Genomic DNA, 15,231 nt, shown 5'->3' on the forward strand with positions numbered 1-15,231 from the left:
ACTGTCAAGAAAGATAATTAACTTCTGATATTTTTGCAAGTACATTTCATCTTTCTCTTTCTTATAATTCTCGATCTCTTTCCATTACTCTTCAGGGGGAGGACAGGGGGGCAGTGGAGAGGATGGAAGTGCAGGTGGGAGTGGGAGGGAGTAATTTTGCCTACATTTTTGGTTATGGAACAAACCCCCAACATTTCAAAACACAAAGAAGGTTCTAAATTTTGCGAAATCTTTCTTTTAAGGCTCAGCTTCCCAATGAAATTACCACAGCAGTGTGGTAAAGAAACTTCACATTGTTGTTTGTTTGTCTTTGTGTATACTTCAGATACAAAGCAAGCAAAAGCAAGCATACAATACTTATTTTTGTTATGTTTCCTTGTGTTTGTCATGGATCAAATACCCAGACATAGATAACATAGATAGTGCAAATATCAAGTTATTAAGGTATGATTGCAAGATGACAGGTCTGTATCGTGCATATTAGGGCTTCACCTGCATTAATTTTAATGAAAACTTTATTAAGCAATTATCTCTTTTTTGTGCTCTGCACTTTCCTGGGTATTACAGAGGGTGTAATTTCTTAACAGTGGAATATTTTCCAAAGGAGCTGTTTTAATTATTTTTGTTATGTCTGTTTTTGACCCAGCACCTGGGTAGCAAGGGGCAGTTTCATTTTCCTCTTTTAGGATTGGCATAAAGACCTGAATTCTTCCCAGTTTATAGAAGTTTTACATGCTTTATATGCTGCCAGTCCTTCTGTTATGATGTCCCTTCTGCTCTTCTCTCTTTTTCCCACACCCTGCCCCCACATCTCTCTTAATTTCAACATACACAAAAAACTATTTAATAAATGAAAACCTGTCCCAACCATCACAGGCATTTAAAGCATGACCATAATTTTTCACAGATCCTAAAATCCTTCCCCCAGGATCCTTGTTCAATCCATTCTGAAAAACATGATGAGCATGTTGTGTTTTATTTTTTTCTTTATGTCTCTTGAAGTACAGTTTGATATTTACATCTACTGAACATGTGACGATATAGAAGGGTTTTTTCTTCCCTCTTTTTAAGATGACTTCCCATGACAATATGGTTGAAACATCAACAATACTTCATCTTCTGTTACAGTGATAAAAAGCATGCTTCTTTTCATCTGTTTTAATCATTCACAGGGAATGATATCTGAATTCTGAGCAGTGGTCTAATAGATGACAATCTGAATTCTAGGAATTTGTGTTAATAGCTATGTCAGTTCCAGGTAATTACTGTAATGAGGTGTATGTAGAGGTACTAAATAATATTAACTACATTCTGTAAAGTCAGAAGGAATAGTGATTAAAAAAAAAGAATAAAACATTGAAGAGGAGACTATTGCCCCCTCTAGAAATGGGACTTTGATTTGTTACAAACCACCTTAGAAGGCAAGAGCAACCCAGGATCTTATTAATAGATCATTTAGGGTGTAGCCAGGCAGGAGTCAGCCTCTTCTCCCAGGTAGTAAGTGATAGGACCAGACAAAATGGTCTTTAATAGTGCTAGGGGAGGTTAGATTGGATATTTGGAAATAATTCTTAACAGAAAATGGTGGTTGAACATTGGAACAGTCTGTCCAACAAAGAAGTGGAGTCATCAGCCCTGGAAATTAAAAAATAACTTGTGAATGAGGCAGTTAGGGACGTAGTCTAGTGGTGAACATGGTGGTGCTGGGTTACCAGCTGTACTCAGTGATCTTAGGCTCTTTTCCAAATTCAATTATTCCATGATTTCATGCTCAGAATTCATTATACAATCCACTTTATTTTTCCATTAAGTTAAATCCTGCTTATAAAGAACTGTTTCCAGAGGCCTTACATCTTAATATGGCCACCACAGTTCTTTATCCTCCAAACTTTTCTAGCACAACTGATAGATTGCTATTACCTCACAAGTTTCTCAACTTTTCTACTTGTGATTTTATATTTTATACTACATTTCTATGTCTCATTTGGGCCTAAATCCAAGACTTTTCCATATTTTTATTTTGGCTGCAATCTGTTCCTACCTCTACCAAAGTCTTGATAAGAGGCATCATGGAAGTTAACAACTGGGAAGAAATTATTCTGTTACCTAAGATCCCACCCATCTTGCTGCCAGTGTTGTGTGTAGGTTTATATTTGAATTGGCCAGCTTTTCAGAGCTTTTCAGAAAAATGTAATATTTACATTTGTAATTTTCATCTTCCTTGGTGATTATTGCTGATTAAAACATCAGTAAATTTCACCAAACATATTTTTATATCCAATTTCTGACCAAGACTTTTCATAAACTCATTAATAATTCAGTGCTTAACCTATAATACCAGAATTAACTGGATTAACAAGAGAAAAATGTTTTAAAAGTTGTTTTAATTTCTTTTTTTTTTTAGTTTTTACCTATTTATGAAAGTGAATAATTAACCACAAACTATTAAATATTAGCAAATGCAATTGTTTGGAGATTATTTAGGGATGATAAATTGAAATACAAATCAATGTAAATGATTTGGCATTTATTGTATTCTTAGTTTGAAATATAATCCATGAGTTGCAATGCAATTTGATTATATTTTCATTGTATTAATACTGACAATATAAATTCTCAAAATAACAATGTTATCTCTTTAATAAAAACAAAAGTTTGTGATAAAGTATATTTATTTAAAAGCACTTCAAAGACTGGAATTTCTTTGACTTTTGGATTTACTTCAGTATACAGATTATGTGTACAGGCTAAATAATGAGCTCATGGAGTTGAAATTTTGCCAAAGTAATTTGAATTCTGGAGTTTTCAGGATGTCAGCTGCTGTAGTAGTATCCAATTAAGAAGCTACACTAAATTGCCTGCATTAGTGTAGTGCTATCTGTTACTAATTCAACTTTTATGGGCATCATCAGAAAGCTTTATTTCTAACAGGTTGCATATATAAATTACTTACAAATAAAAATTATCTAAGTACTGCTCCTTACAATGGATTTAACCAGTCTGAAATAAAGAACTGTGTTAAAGAAAATAGCCTTTTTCAGAAACTGTCTTTTATGGCAATTTATGTATATTTTAGACCAATGTGGATTTGATTTAATCATATGGAGATTATATTTGTACAAAAGGTGACCAGCAGTGAAGCAGTACACATATATAATAAGTTATTATTAATTTCCCTTTTATTTTGGGTCTGGTTCCTTTAGCCATTGAAATATGAATACTTCAGCTTGCCTGTAATACATTATCCTATTCTTAAGGTAAGGTCATTCATGTTCAGTAGCAAAACCCCACAGCTGTTCTTTTTAAAGCTATTGTAATGAATAGACTCATGTACTAGCAAATGACTTAAAATGAACGTTTTTTTAAGGAATAGTTTATAGACACTATAAATTTAAAGATATTCTAGCAGAATAAAAGAGATAAAAATTTGATAGACAAAGTTTGCAACTTCTATAGCAGAATAACACTCCTCTAATGAATGTATCAATATGACAGGAGAGATTCCAATGAACAAAGAAAATAAAAGCATAGAGTATTTATAGGTTTAGATCCACTAATTGTAACAAGAAGTACGTGTGGTCAGTTCTAGACTGGGAAGAATGCAAGAATAAACCTGTGTACCCAGAGTTTTTAGCCTACTAAAATGATCAACATTTTCTCCTCTGTTTCTTTATCTTAGACTATCTACTCTTTATCCTTGTATGATGATTCTGTCTGGTTATGCCTGAGAGTGAGACAGAGCAATTAGGACATTTTTTTAAATTACTCAGAGTGTTGTACTTCACTTCCAGATGGGGTTGAAATATGTAGAAAGGGAGACTATTGTCACAGTGGTTGAAACATATCAGTGTCTCATGGCCCAGGAGGTTTACAGAGACTCTGACTTTGCTAGCCAGATTCAGTGTTTACGTACCCATGACAATGTCCCTCAGCACCATTTCAGGATTACATGTTCACTCTTGGAAAAATGCTTGATGTTTGTCTAAATGCTCACACGTTGTGGGATTTCTCAAGCTTTATTGGTGTTGAATGACAGAACTATTATGGCCTGGATGATCAGTGCTTTACTGCTGTGTGCTTGTTTGACCTCCATGACATTTAGTTTAATATCTGACCTGAGCAGGAGAGAATCAGTGGTGATCTGCTCTTGAAACTCTTAGTTTGAGACATAGCTTGGGCTGAAATGCTGTTAAATTTATTTGACTTGGAGAGCTTGGAACAAAGACGTTCCATGAGTAGGAAAGAAGAAAGAGGGTGTTCATTGAAAGAAGAAGATGCAAGTAGTTGTGCATGAAGTGATATAAGAACATACATTTTAGGCAGTATGGTTGGAAAATAGTCTTCAAGCTGTGTGTGAAAGGGAAAAGATCATAAATAGAGGATTTAAAGATAGCCACACTAATTGTTTGTCGAGAATCTTTCTTCCTGTTAAATGTGATTTTTGTTTCTCTTTCCAACTTCTTTTGCTGCTACATGATATTTTGGTTGGGTAGAGGTGAACACGCTTCGAATTTATTTAGTAGGAGATACCTTTAATCATTAATTCAGTAATTAATCAGAGGGAGGTTGGGCACCTGCAAAGGTTATTGGAAATCGAATGGCTCCAGCCTCTGCACAACCCAACCATGTAAACTATTATTCTATCATATTTTAAAGGAGGACAGGCAGACAGCTGAGTTTTGAAGGACTTATATATGTTCTGAATTTAACATAGATTTGAAATTGCTTAGGTCTTACTAAAAAGTGGCAGCCAAATAAAGAACCAGATAGGTTAGAGATATGCTTTTAATTTTTTATTTTTCTGTTTTGTTTTTTAAGCTGTCCTTAAAATCCCTAAAATTGTTGTATGTTAGAAAGAAGACTTTATCTTGAAGTCCAGTGAAAGTCTAGCCCAGTGGCTGGAATTACATGAGCTGACTCTCAGTCTGTGTGCTGTCAGATCCTGGAAAGTTTGCAAATTAACTGAGACAAAATGTCAGGTTCATTATTGCTCTGTTTTACTAGTTTTGATCCCAGCTTCATGATTCAAAGACAACTTGTAGAACTGAAGTATATCTACAGAAAATAATCTCAGAATATCAGAGAAAAGATTTATTTATGTTATTCAAATGGAATGGTCTTAAATATTCATTTGAATTAAAACATGCTACAGGAACTATAGTGATATGTAACAGGAAACACCATCACTTTTTCTCATTGAATTCATAATATTTCATCTCTTCAAATATCCTGCCATCAGGTATTCTAACTACAAATATTCTGCCTCCTTATTTCTAACCATTTTATACATGGAGATTTCTTTCTGCAGCTGGGTAGAAAGAGTTAACAACCTTAAGAACTACAAGAGAAGGCAAGAACTAGCAGCACTGCAAGAGACCTATGGACTGGGTCAGTGGGTAAAGGGTGACATGACAAGAAAACACTTGCATATCAGCAAGGAAGTTCCTAAAAGGCAGTGTTCTGGGGAGAGCTCCCAGCCCTTTCCAGGAACTCAGCGTGGAAGATGAAATACATCCAGCAACTCAGGATAGTTCACTGAAGTGCCTACTAATGCAGGCAGCATGGGGAATAATCATAGCAGTACTTTGATCCTATTGGGATATTGGAGACTGTGCACTCCATGACTGGAGTGTTTCAATGAAGGGATACAGGCACATTAAGAAGGACAGAAAAGAAATACACAGAAGGATATTTTCCCTTTATGTGGCAGGGCAGCTGAAGTGCATGGAAGCTCTGTCTAGGATAAGCGGAGTTGAATTCAGGGATAAAGCTAAAAATGTTAAAGTCCAAATGGAACTGAACCTGTTAAGGGGTGTCAAATATAACAAGAGGAATAGAGGTGACAAAAGGAAGTCCAAATAAATATGAGCTCATTTCTCAAGGAAATGCAGGGCCTGGTAATGGAGGATGGAGCCAGGCTTGTTTTAGTGGTTCCTTCCAACAGGACCAGAGGCAGTGGGCACCACCTGAAACACAGGAGATTCTCTCTGATCACCTGAAGACACCTTTATTACTGTGAGTGTGACTGAGCACTGACACAGATGTCACAGAGAAGTTGTGGAGTCTCCCTCTTTGGGTCCTGGACAGCCAGCTCTAGGTGACCCTACTGTAGCTGGGGAGTTGAACCAGATGACTTCTAGAGGTCCTTTACAATTTCAGCTTTTCTGTGATTCTGGGATTGTGTGGTTCTCTGAAATCAATATTCTATATACTACAATTTTCTTATTCTATGCAGTATTTCAGATAAATTGTAGATATCATTGTGCATTTATTTCTTGCACTTCTTATTCAATGACTATTTAACGATAAGAAACAAATGTCTGTGCTCTGGTCCCTACAGAAAGTTACTAGTCATTCATCTGAACTTCAGAAAAAATTGGAGTTAATTTTTAGCATAGTCATCTTGATCCATGCATGTTTTCCAGTGCTTCAAATTTGCCCTCATAACAAGATGAAACACCTTTATACAGTCTTAGTCTCTCTGCACAGGCAACCGTTTCCTATTTCTTTTTTTTCTTTTGTTCTTCATTGAAGAAGATGGACCATGTTGGTTTGTACACTGCCTCTAACCAAGATGTTAACAAGCCTCTGAGACCATTCACATACTCTGCTTTTATTTGCTTTGAAAAATATTGTAACATTATATTTCTACAAATTTTAAATGTTCTTACTAGTTCTTGATATCAAGCAGTTTAGATACACATCTTTGTTAGACAAGAAGAATCCTTATGAACTGAAATTATCATGTTTGGACCTTTTTTTTTAGTAAATACTCTCACAATGAAGTTTTCTGGTTACAGTCACTGCTAACAGAACTAATCTTTAGGCTACCCTTGTCATTTCAGAATGTTTGAACAACTTCTGGCAATAACTTCTGGCAATAGCTGAAATGTTTAAATCAATTTTTTTTCCATATCTCTAGTTAACAAAAATAAATCCACAATGGATATTTAAGGCATAGACTAAGTCAATAAAAACCCAAAGAACAGTAAATTAATGGAATGTAATTTGATATTTAGAAATGGCAACTCAATAATGACTTAACAGTACTTGTAAGTAGATGTTAATAATATATTTTCCTTCTCCAAGCAAATGTTCTCTACAGTCACCGGTGGGTTTCACAGGATTGTCAACTCTGGGTCATTACTTCCCAGTTTGTATTAGTATTGATGGATCAGCAGTCATTCTCTGAAAGTCCTGGTCTGACCATGGACCTTGTTCCAGGATTGAATTTGTCATTAGGTAAATGTATTTGACTTTTTCAGGTGGCGTTCTTTTCCTTTTTGATAATATCAAATGTCTCCATATTTCCTGTAAATGGTTAACTGTATCCCCTTACCTCTGAAAATCCAACAACAAAATGCAAAAGGAAAACCTGCTATTATAAAAATTATAAGCTGCTATTTTTATATATTGAATTTGCCTTTTACGTACTTTATAATGGAATTTTTCTGCCTGGTTATTTTAATTGGCTAGTTCCTCAGTGTGTATCCTAATCACATAATCAGGTTAACGTTATTAACAGTGCATTTTGCATTCAGGAAAATCTATGCATTTCTGAATATATAATAGGACCTGATTTTTTAGTACTATTAGCTAGCACCTGTCTTCAGTTGCACAGCTGTAATAAATTAGACCTAATGTTTGCATGGTACTGATTTACCATATTCTATGAGGATAGGAAACTAAAGTTCTGCCTGTTCTGTAATAATTTGTAGAACTGAAGGGAGCAAGTGTATCCTTGAGGTATTGACCTCTCACCGTTTTCAGTTTCATGGTCACATGAAGGTTCTATTTTTGTATCAGGAGATCATATTCTTTTCATATTAATATTTTTGCTCTGGTCTGATTAGCACTCCTCCTTTAGTTCTGACAACTCCATGACAACTATCCACATATTTGACATAATCAGAACTTCAGTCATATTTTTGAAATAGCCAGAACTCTTGTATCACAGCATGCAGAAAACAATCTGCCAAATAGCAATTTTAAAGTTTTAACAATAAACTTCTGTGATGATGACCTAAAAATAATTAGGTCTACTTACCTATAATTGAATCAATTTGATTGCAATGTATTTTGTCACCTGTGCAATAATCATAACATAGAATCAAATACCTGCAATATCATCACTATTTCAGGCAAAGCAAGTGCGCTACAGGCACTCATACAGACATTTTTAAAAAATACTATTCTTTAAACAGAATGAGCTTAGTTTTTGGCTTAGTCAATTCCACAGTACCAGCATACACTGGTTCTGGTGTCTACTTCAAGCCTTTATTCCTGCACTGAAACCTATTTCTATGTTGCTCTAGTGTGATAAATGTGTGCAAGACATGTTCCTTTCACTATGACACAAATGATTGAAGTATTAGAAATTTATTCCCCATCCGCTCTGAATCTCTATCAGGAAGATATATCCAAGGTAACCATGTAGAATTACAGAATGGGTGATTTTACAAGGGTTCTCTAAGGTGATTTATTACATCTCCCCTGTGCAAAAGAGGGTCAGCTGGAACAGGTTGCTGAGACCCTCGCTGATTCAGGGGAGATAGAGACTCCACAGCTTCTCTGATAAACCTGTTCTACTGTTCTGGAAACTGGCAGAGACCTTGTTTTGTCATAGACACTGTTTGACACACAAAACTTGTGATCCATTGCTTATTGTCAGGGCATGCATCCATACTCAGCTGCACAAAGCCACTGCATCCTCCCTACAAACATCAGGAGTCAATAGCCATCTCTGTTGTACAGATTGGCCACCCCATAAACAGCTGTCTGGCCAACACCATGCCTGCCTTGTCATACATTTATCCAGTCCATATCTCACCAATCTGGCCTTGCTAAACAACTTTGACTTTTCTTATCAAGGCAATGACCAACACGTCCAGTACAGAGGGCTGCCAAGATTGTAAGGAGAGTGTGAAATATTAAGTGGTTGACAGAAATTGTTTTCTTCAGCCCTAAGAAGAAAAGTAAAGGAAAGTTACTTCTTTCTTTAGCCCTGATGAGAGGATGAAGAGGGTTCTTCAAACCAGTGCTCAATGATAGGAGAAGAGCCAATGAACCTAAGTTGAAAATTTGGAAAGTGATTTGATATACGGTTCTGTTGTGACCATATTTTGTCACTGACAGAGGTTTCGCAGGAACTTCCACCCTTGCAGTTATTCAGGAGAAGGATCTGAGCAAGCTGCTTCAGGCAGACCTACTCTGAGAAGTTCTTGCATTACATGACCTCTGGAGAACCTTTCCAACCTACGTGGTGCCATGATTCTCTGATGTCTCAAGATAACACAGAATTGAGATGATCAAAATCACAATCAAGTTTGTTCTCAGAATTTTGCACATACGTGTAGAAGTTTTTCATAATCCTGGAAAGACTTACAAACATACTTCCACTTTATGGAATTTGAACAATATCATTGACTACAGGCTTAATTTACAATGCTCTGAATGAAGTATGAGTATAAATCTTAAAAGTTGTGTTTATTCTTGAAGTATATATATATATAATCCCTTTGGACTGCTCTCATTTTCATATTTTAGAAGTAAAATGCAAATATGAGATAAAGCATGAAGCAGTATGTGCTTTGTAGCTTACAGTTCAGTATATCTGGACTCTTTCATTCTACTCTGAAGAATTAACAGACTTCCATCATTTAGGTTATGGGAGAAAAATTGAATAAACAGGTTCAAATTCAACCTCACTGTTTTGCCTTCTGATGTTTCATGAGAGTGCTTTCATTATATAGAGTTTGCACTTACATTTTTTAGCTAAGCTGGCATTAGCTGGGAAACTGGCATAAGATAGGAACCTCTGCATTACAAAAAAAAAAAAAAGTACACTAGGTGGGTTTCCACTGGAGTTTGAAATTCCTTCTAAAGTCTGTTATAAAATATTCTTTAAGAATTTTTACCTAATGCCTCCTCCCAGCCCTTCCATTTTCCAGATTTCACTGTTGGAAATCCAACAAAAATTCACAGATTTCAAATAAGATTAGAAGACTACCATTTTCTTCAGAACTGAAATGAAGAACTTAATCAAAGTATTTCTAAAGTTTATTCTAAATATTTCCCTGACTGATCATTTAAAATAGTCCTCAAGATTATAAGACCATAACAAAATTAAATTTATTGCTTTTTATGTTACCAATGTGTCCCTTCAGTTTCTTTTAAACTTGCATAATCATTATTACTCAGTTCTCAAAATTGTTTAAATATAGCTAGAAATACAGAACAATTTTTTTATGATTTATATACAGGTTTCGGCCTTTGTTATTTTCTACATTTTTAACCAAGCCTACCTTTTTGAAAAGGGAAAAAAAAAAAAATTGTATTCACATCTAAAACTTTTACTTGGACATGCAATTATTTTATATATGGGCTTTGTTTTGTTTTGCTTTGTTGTTTTTTTGTTTTCTTTTTTAATATGGTAATTAATTTCCATGGAACAGGTGTCGCCTGTATCTGTGCATTCCTTTACTGCTAGCTGAAATTTCCAGAGTTATTTCCTCACTCAGATGAGTATATTTAAACTATGACCTATTTTTCTTTCTTTCTTCAAGATCTGAACATTCTCTCTCCCATCTTCATTCATGACATGTTTTTATGTTTATGGAACACACTGATGGGGGTGCAGATGGTGTTTTTAATTCTTCCTACCTTTGCTAAGCTCAGCAGCCGCCTCTGTGCTATGTTTAAGCAACACCTTTGAAAGCAGAGACACAAAAGTATGCTTTTTCAGTGCTGATTTAGTATCAAGTAAGCAGCTGAACCAGATGACTGCCTGCACATAGATGTATGGGAAAATAATGAAGGCTTCAGAAGCTGTTAAAATGTGATAGCGATAACAATAGCATGATTATACTTGCCAGTGGATTTACAATGCTGTACAGGTACTATGCAGTGTGGAAAATTCTCTCCCCTAAGTAATGAGACCTGGAAATATGTAGGGAGGCATTCCACATTCTGCAGGACAGGTCAGCATAGTGAGATGTAGTCTCTAGCTGCTAACACTCACAGAAAATGCAGTTTTTTATCCACAGAACAAAAGAAATATGGGAAAGGCAAGTTTCTTCCACATCTCATACTGCAACATGTTAGAAAGTTTTGAGATTTAGTTCTGGCAATCAGACTAAACTGTGCTTCCTATGAGACATAATTAAACTGGCCTGGAGCTATAGCTAGAGAAAGTAGGTTTCTTTCGAAGATAAAAATATACATTAATAGTTCTGTTTACATCACTTCAAATATGTTCTATCACTGGACTCAAGTATATAAAACCATAAGCCTTTGAATATTCACACATGGTTAAGGCTCTTCACATGCCCAAAAGCCTAGCTAATTTGTGGACCTAAGCATGTTTCTGGATCGTGGCCCAAATAGTTTAATTAACTATTCTAAAAATACTTATAATTGAAAAATTAAGAAATAAAATCAAAGCACTAACACTTTTTGTAATAGTCAGAAAAAAATTATGCACCATCATCAATTTTCACCCATCTCTTCCCAATTTTTCCTTACTCCCCCAGTTACTCTCTCACAACTGCCCTAAACCCTTCCAGTCTCTGAAACTGCTTCTGAGTTTTTCAGATCACTCAGAGACCACTCTCAGCTTCCCTTGTAGTTCCTCAAACTCCATTTTTCTTTTCAGCCCTGATATTTTACCTCTGCCTAAACAAATCCTGTGCTTTCATCTTCCTCTCTTTCAGAACTTGCTCTGTCACCACGCAAAACCTGAATTGAATCCCTGTTTCACATGAGCACTGAACCTGTTCAATGGCAGTGTTTTGAGTGATTTGGGTGGCCTGTCAAATATTACTCGAACCAAGATTTTCTGGCTGATAAAGAAAGACCAATGAACAGAAAATGGAAAACCACAAGGGACATAGAAGAATAAGAGACAAAAAGTATTTTTATTTTTTTCAAACAGATACTAAAAAGAGAGTATGTATCACTCCTGATCTTTTTGGTTTACGAAGCTGTATGTATTACATTTTTGTGTATTGATGAAGAAGTAAAAAAACTCAGGCCTTTTGTGAGATTCATCTATTAAAAAAAGAACTTTCCTAGCACAGATAAGTATTATTACTTTTCTAGGTTTCCTCCCAGTCCTGACAGTAACAGGCTTTTTACTAACAGTCTCTTATCATCATAATTCATCCAATCCTATAAAATTTTTAGTTTTTTATATTGAGGAATTGCCTGATTTGTGGAGAATGATGTTGCTGTCTGATGCTACATCATGTTTGGTGACACTAATATGGTTCTTATGGTATAAGTAATTAATTTTGATTCATCTTCTCAGACTTAATCCTTCCTTTTAGCTGTTTATTTTTTAGCCATTCTTATGTACTTTTTCAATGCTGAAAAAAATCTAAATTTTTGACTTCCTAGTTTAACCTAAGTTACTGTTTATTTAGGCAGTAAGTCATTTAAAGAAAGAGTGTCAATGCTTGATTTACAAAAATATGAAAAAAATGTAAAGGATTTCTTCTTTAAGTAGCTTAAAAGTAGAAATGTGAAAAATGAGAAGATAAAATTTTTACTTAACTAGAGTGGAAGCAGTGACATTTCTTCACTGGAGAAGTGCCTGCCAAGTGAAAATGAGCTTTCTCCAACTCTTGTGACAATTACAATTACAATTTTACAAGTCCTGGGAAATGTGATCAATCCTCATTAGAGACATTAATCCTGTTATCAATCTGGAGGGAAAGAAAAGTGTACTTATGGCTGCTTCAATACTACTTTTCACCTCTGCTTTGCAAAGTGCCTTAAGCTGGAATATGCATTAATATGCATTAATATGCATTAATATGCATTAATATGCACAAAATAACATCCACACCTTCAAAACAGACCATCCGCATCTGTGCTTTCCTCTAACTTTAGTTCTAGATGTAGTCCCACACATTTTCCCTGTTGTCCCCATGAAATGAAGATCAGCTGTTTTATCTTGACCCAGTGCCATTTGTGTTCTGAAAATTTCTCCTCTACTGCCTTGCACTTCCAGACTTTGCAGGTTTTGCTAATTAATTCTCCATGAGTCTTTAATCTGAGGCTGTGGCATCGGCAATTTGTTTTCTCGTATTCAGTGAGTCCAGAATATATAGTAGCAGATATGTATTTAGCATCATGAAATATCTTTAAAAATAAACCAGATTTTGTAGTCGAGTGCAAGACAATACCCATGACACTTCAGGGAGTTTTGATTGGTTGGAGATTTTTTCGGATTTTATTTACATATTTTTATATTGTTTACTCAAATTGAATTATTTCTCTTTTTTTTTTTTTATTTTAATTTTAAATCACTGAGGTACTCTGTTCACAACCTGATATTCCATGAGATTTGTCTCATATCAAACCGAATACTTTACTTGACAAATAATCCTCTTCCCAGGATTCAGAAAAATTAAAGTCTTCGCTAATAATAGGTACAGTGAAACATGAAGTCTAACTGAGTCAAAGACACTTTTCCCAAAAATGCAGATTTTGTTTTTCTAGGTTCTGTGCAATAGGTCACTTGGGTCAAATACTGGCTCATAATTTGGCAAACTCAAAGATTCCATGAACTATAACAGGATCAGACACCTGGCTGGGATTTGCATGGCCAGATGCAAAGTCTATAATGTGAATTTCTATGTCTGAGTGAGTTATGTCCTTTATAGTCTGATTGGAAATAAACTTTTATAGTTTAATTGGGGAAAAGAACATGTCGAAGGAGGGGTAATCTCTTTGCAAAGTACTCGCCTAAAATAGGTCAGATGAATAAATGCTTTGCAGGTGTCTGAAGTTAGATGAGGTGAATCATGTCCTGATTCATTAGAGACTTGAGTAAGCAGTGGACTTCTCATTATCTCGATTGTAATTTAGCCAAGTGCTTGACTGACTGAAAGAGAGAAAAATTGTTTCTGTAAATTAAGTCTTATTCTGCACAGATGAAATATTGCTTAACAGTGTCAAGTGGAAATGATAGTTGGACATACAGATGAAATAATATAATTTGATATTAGATTTCCAATTAGTTTAGAAAAAGTTAATTTTTATCAGTTGGATCTTCTTATAGTTTAAGCAGCTGTCCAGACTTCTCCTCACTTTATCTGTACTATTTTATCCATCTTTTATTCAAACTCTGTCAGCAATCATCATACACCCCTTCTTGTCTGCTGCTGGAATATATCAGTTTATAACTTGGTCACAAGAATGACAATCTTCATTCAGCCCCAGTGCTCATTCCTGTTTGCATTGTATTACGTCTTCTGATTACCTTTAAGTATTACATACTAAGATTATAATAAAAATGTTGTATATTTATGGCAGCAAACATATTTACTGTTCTTTTAGTGTGTTACAAAAAGAGGAGAAAGCATTTGGATTTGCAATTGTTCTATTTCTCTTCATTCTTCAGATTGGTATTCAGGAGCTCTTCAATTTTCAGTGTTGTTTGCTGCACATAGAAACAAAGGCAGACTGTCTGCTGAGTTCTGTACAGCCCTTCTGGGAGGTTTTTCAGCATGAATTATAATTCACAGAATGGACACTGGTCCCAGTTTATTATATAAGGAAACAAATGAAAAATAAAGTTTAGTTTAAAAGTAGCAACAGTTGCAGTTAGCAACACAGGAAAAAATGAGTACAAAATCTTAGTAGTGCTCCATAGACCACACTGACATACCAGTTTTGGAACCCAAAATAAAAATATAACTGTGTGTAGGTGGAAAACAAAATTCAAATTATTTCAGTGTAGAGTATCAGTCAGAGTATTTCAGTGTTGGTATCAGTCTAGGAGTCTTTTGTCAACATTAAGAAATTTATTTTTCATACATTGTTTATCAGCTTAATGATACTGTAAGGTCTGTCAAGTGAAAATGCCAAGTAGGATTGAAAAATAAGATGCTAATGTTTTTTAATTAAAAAATAATTCTACTGTTGTTCTTTAATCTTTCCATTAGTCCTTTCCTTTAGACCTCAAGGTTTTCTCTCTCCTTAGAAAAAAAAGGAAATGTTTTTTGTGAATTAGTCACTGGTAACTAGGAAGTGGACTGTAGCCACCTAACCTCATGGGAAATACAATGGAAACCTGAAAGATCCACATACATTGTGTAATAATAATGTGATTGCGCAATGTATAACCCCAACTGATGGCTGGGCAGGACTTAAGCAAATTAAAATAATCCAATAAGCCAAAACAACAAAATGTTCTTCTGCATAGTAGGTCTCACTGAGAAAAGA

Source organism: Poecile atricapillus, chromosome 1, assembly GCF_030490865.1.
Source record: "Poecile atricapillus isolate bPoeAtr1 chromosome 1, bPoeAtr1.hap1, whole genome shotgun sequence".
Classification (NCBI taxonomy): Eukaryota; Metazoa; Chordata; class Aves; order Passeriformes; family Paridae; genus Poecile; species Poecile atricapillus.